A 5,250-nucleotide genomic window follows, 5' to 3' on the forward strand; every position below is an offset into this window, starting at 1 on the left:
CTACCGATTGAGCTGGGCTCGATATGGCCGACATCATACCACCACCTTGACGCGTGGTGGTCAGCGCGCAGGTTGTCATTGTTGTTACCGCTGTTGTCGTAGTTGCCGTCGAGGTAGTATCGGTACCAGTAGCTGTCGTCGTAACCGTAGACATTATGGAGCAATTAGGGCCTCTATCCTCAGATTCATACGATTTCGACCTTGTATTCACCATTTAAACCTAGCTAGTATTTAACCACACTACCTCTGTAAACTTTTTACTATCTTCCTTCTCTCTTCTATCTTAAGATTGTATCTCGATTGACAACTAAACTTTAAATATAATAATTTCTTCACTGATTTTCTTTATTTTTCTTCTAGGTAAATTATACGGAATGCCGAAACAATTATCTATAGGGATTCGAAAACGTAGATCTTTCACAGGTGGGTAAAAATAAACCAATCAACATCATAACTACAATGAGCTAAAATATTTACTCAATCTCCAATTCATAAACATTTCTTTTTTTCAGATTGCTCGTTGCCTTAAAATGAACAAAAACAGGGATCAGCTTGCTACCTAACAGACACTTACTCAAGGACACTGGATTACACATATCAAATGCGCACCTATCCAGGACTCCCAAGTTTGGACATGCATCATTTATATTGCCTTAGACGGACGGACAGGTAAGCAAACCAATTTGGTCTATTTAAATTAAATACCGAAACTAATGCTGGTTGTTTCCTCTTTTCAGACTCGTCGCTACCGATCTACTGATGTAAACACAGCCTAATAAACCGTGACTTACGAATCTTCCAATCGGAAACAACCTCACCACCTTCCCAACCCCATCCTACCCCCGTCAGGGCGGATACCTTGCCCAACAGCGCGACTTACGATAAATCTAATGCCGTGACTAAGGTGTCCGACCCTACAGACGTAGGACAGCGTAAGGAGAAGCAAACAAAAATATGAAGTTGGACACCTGATTTCTCAGGCCCCATGTTGCGGGCGCCATTTTTTGTCCTGTCCTATGGACCTTTATCGTCTGGAGTAGGAACTAATCTACTGACGGCGTTGGCTGGCTGACAGCTTGCTCCGGCAACAGCTCAGTCTTTGGGGCCGCAGTTCTTGTCAATAGATTAGACCTCGATAAAGTGGACAAAAAAAAAAAAAACAAAACATCTATAGCCAGCGGGAGGACAAACAAAAGATAGCAACAGCAAATAGCATGACAGTAAAATAGGTTCTTGTCCGTCTGAAATCAATTGGTTTATTGGGCACTTTTCTATGGTATTAGGTGCCAGGAGAGATCCCACCCCACCATGGTATTCCTATTCTCCATTTTTTATCAGGGAATACCCCATACTTTCCCCACCTGTTTTCAATCTACGTTTTCTTACCCATTCTTAGTTTAGTTGTCCATATCACAAGACTTTTTGTTTAATTTTTAAAGCCAAAACGTTATAATATTTTTATTCATTAAAAGCCTTTCATTGGGTTTCGAATTTACATTGAGGTAGCCAATAGTTCATGGGGTTTTTGTAATTCATTTCAAATATCATCGAATATACAGTTTAGTTAAAAAAAATCAAACCAAAAAAAAATCAATCAAAATTTATATCAAATAGAATATTAGGTAGTCGACAATGTGCACGCCAAACATTTACTCCTCTTCTTCTTCTTTCTTTTCAGGACTTTCTAAGGGCTTGGACGCTGAAGGTGGCTTTTGTGTTGGATGCTGGATTCTCCCAATATGTAATGCAAGTAGGTAAGTTATGTTTATAGTATTAGCGTATAATTATATTCCGAATTATTATATATTAAATTTTCTTTTTTATTATTCTTTATTATAGCCTAAGGACAAACAAAGGAAGTGGTCGCCTATAAAAACCAACGACAAACGCTAGGACAACAACGGAGGATGGTCACCTAACCCAGAGTTGAGCTCAATTCGGAGTCCTAACCACCTGCACCTCAACGACAAGGTAAGTACAATTTAATATTATTTCACCTTTGTTTACCCTTTTTTATCCTTTTAATGCTTCTTCTTTCTTTACATGGAAACAAAATCAACCCGGAATTTAACTATCTGCTGGTCGTCCGTCTGTCTGTCCGGAGTTTCAGTGTCTTAGGTCTATTGGGTGAATATACCAGCGCATGCCGGATTGGCTATGCGTTAAATCAGCGCCTCCCTCGTTGGACTTGGACGGCGCAGTGTGTGACTCCCTTTGGATTTATGTAGATTTAGTTGTCGTAGTGATACTTCGTTTTATTTCAAATATTTGCATCTATTTGTTTGTTCAATATTTTTAAGTTTTGTATGTTTTTCTTTGTATTTAAAAAAAAATGCATAGATGTTTTTTTTTTTCTTCCTTTTTTTTATATATATATATGTATCGATCAATAAAAATGTCGATTTTCAAATTTAAATTTGACTTCTTGCTGTTCGGGGAGATCACACGTCCAGTCTTCTTCGCAGGTGTATTAATTTTCTTTTATCCCCCTTTATGACGTTTGCCAACTGTTATACACAACAGCAGTTTTGTGCGTGCTATCAATTTTTCTTCTTCTTCTTCTTTTAAATTTAACCCTACAAGGCGCACACCACAAGCTAAGGCGTGGATTTTTTAAACAATATTTTTTCCAAAGACCCAACAGCAGCTAAGGCGTGGATTTTTTAAACAATATTTTTTCCAAAGACCCAACAGCAGCTAAGGCGTGGATTTTTTAAACAATATTTTTTCCAAAGACCCAACAGCAGCTAAGGCGTGGATTTTTTAAACAATATTTTTTCCAAAGACCCAACAGCAGCTAAGGCGTGGATTTTTTAAACAATATTTTTTCCAAAGACCCAACAGCAGCTAAGGCGTGGATTTTTTAAACAATATTTTTTCCAAAGACCCAACAGCAGCTAAGGCGTGGATTTTTTAAACAATATTTTTTCCAAAGACCCAACAGCAGCTAAGGCGTGGATTTTTTAAACAATATTTTTTCCAAAGACCCAACAGCAGCTAAGGCGTGGATTTTTTAAACAATATTTTTTCCAAAGACCCAACAGCAGCTAAGGCGTGGATTTTTTAAAGAATATTTTTTCCAAAGACCCAACAGCAGCAAAGGCGTGGATTTTTTTAAATAATATTTTTTCCAAAGACCCAACAGCAGCTAAGGAGTGGATTTTTTAAATAATATCTTTTCCGAAGGCCCAACAGCAGCTAAGGAGTGGATTTTTTAAAGAATATTTTTTCCAAAGAATATTTTTTCCAAAGACCCAACAGCAGCTAAAGCGTAGATTTTTTAAAGAATATTTTTTCACCAAATGCGAAGGCGTGGATTTTTTAAAGAATATTTTTTCCAAAGACCCAACAGCAGCTAAGGCGTGGATTTTTTAAAGAATATTTTTTCCAAAGAACAGCTAAGGCGTGGATTTTTTAAAGAATATTTTTTCCAAAGAACAGCTAAGGCGTGGATTTTTTAAAGAATATTTTTTCCAAAGAACAGCCAGCTAAGGCGTGGATTTTTTAAAGAATATTTTTTCCAAAGAACAGCTAAGGCGTGGATTTTTTAAAGAATATTTTTTCCAAAGAACAGCTAAGGCGTGGATTTTTTAAAGAATATTTTTTCCAAAGAACAGCTAAGGCGTGGATTTTTTAAAGAATATTTTTTCCAAAGACCCAACAGCAGCTAAGGCGTGGATTTTTTAAACAATATTTTTTCCAAAGACCCAACAGCAGCTAAGGCGTGGATTTTTTAAACAATATTTTTTCCAAAGACCCAACAGCAGCTAAGGCGTGGATTTTTTAAACAATATTTTTTCCAAAGACCCAACAGCAGCTAAGGCGTGGATTTTTTAAACAATATTTTTTCCAAAGACCCACAGTGCCCTTTACATATCCCTTAAAAATACTCCCTTGAACTCCACTGAACCTATGCTCGACTATGAAAGACTCCCTTCAGCTCGTCTAAAAAAGACTTCATTCAGCTTGTCGACGAAAGATTTTCCTCAGATCATCGATGAAAGACTTCCTTCTGCTCGTCTATGAAAGATCCCTTCAACTCGTCTAGGAACGACTCCCTTCAGCTCGTCTAGGAACGACTCCCTTCAGCTCGTCTATGAAAGACTCCCTTCAGTTCGTCTATAGAAGACGTCATTCATCTCATCTATGAAAGACTCCCTTCAGCTTGTGTATGAAAGTCTGGTCTGTCTATAGAAAATGCTCTTTAGCTCATTTGTAAATCTCCCTTCAGCTCATCTTTACATGTTGTTTACACTTAAACTTAAGTATTTTAATTTATGCTCCGTTTTGAATTTTTAACGGACTATCGTGTACAACCTTGTGATATTCATCACAAAGTCGTACTGTCATTTTATGAGTGACATTTGTTTAAGCGCCACTTTGCAACACCACCGCTTGCGTTGTTTGCTATTCTTCTTCTTGTTTTCTCTTGGATTACATCCAACATCGAGATCTAGCAGCAATACTAAAGGTAATAATATTGTTTACGACAATATTCCATATAAATAAAAATCTCCAATACTACTATTGGACGAATTACTAATACCAACGGTGCACAGTGGGAAAAAATACCGATCTAGCGCGCAGAAAATCAAAAAATGAAGTTGAAGGAAACTTTAAAACATTAATGCAGTTTTAAAGTAGAGTGTTGAGAGTACTTAAGTCCGTATAAAATAATCCGAATTAATAAGCTAGAACGGAATAACGGTACATTTAAAACAGAAATTTTTTCCAATGTTAAAAATGGCATTTTTTAGCTATAAAATTGCGATGGTCGTGTTCATTCTGTGAATATATTATTATAAAATTTTGTCCATTTTTGATATATAGTATTGGTATTTAATTAAATGGTATAGTTATATAACCCATAAGTTATTTTAATTTAGGTGTTTCGGGCTAAATATATGTAAGGCCCGTTTTTTTTAATTCCTTCAATTAAAATAGGGGTTTAGTATGGAGTGCAGTCGAGTTCAGCTTTGATTTTTGTTTTATTTTTCTTGTGTGTCTGTCTAGAACATCATACTAAATTTTTTCCTGCGACTTCCTGCGATTCTCGGATTTATGACAATTTTTTGAAAAAATGCCAATTTTGTGTAGGAAGCTTTTTTAAGGTTTTGTTCAAATAAAATTAAAAATTTGTGAATTTTTTTGATATAATTCATCAAATATGACTTGGAATAGATCACAGCATAGCAGATAAGAAAAAAAACAAGTTCAAAATGTCCATCCTAAGGTTCAAGAGTACTGGGT

At 36.2% G+C, this 5,250-nt stretch overlaps 1 long non-coding RNA gene across 1 annotated transcript; it reads left to right on the forward strand.

Moving 5' to 3' along the window:
* The first annotated feature begins 335 nt into the window (after window positions 1-335).
* LOC133333351 (uncharacterized) lies at window positions 336-953 on the forward strand. Its single transcript, XR_009754448.1, has 3 exons — window positions 336-423; window positions 513-669; window positions 738-953. It is a non-coding gene; the product is annotated as an uncharacterized LOC133333351 (long non-coding RNA).
* Window positions 954-5,250: the final 4,297 nt, after the last annotated feature.

The sequence above is a fragment of the Musca vetustissima genome, unplaced genomic scaffold (genome assembly GCF_032173495.1).
Source record: "Musca vetustissima isolate MV318-11 ecotype Yass unplaced genomic scaffold, APGP_CSIRO_Mvet_v1 utg331686, whole genome shotgun sequence".
Classification (NCBI taxonomy): Eukaryota; Metazoa; Arthropoda; class Insecta; order Diptera; family Muscidae; genus Musca; species Musca vetustissima.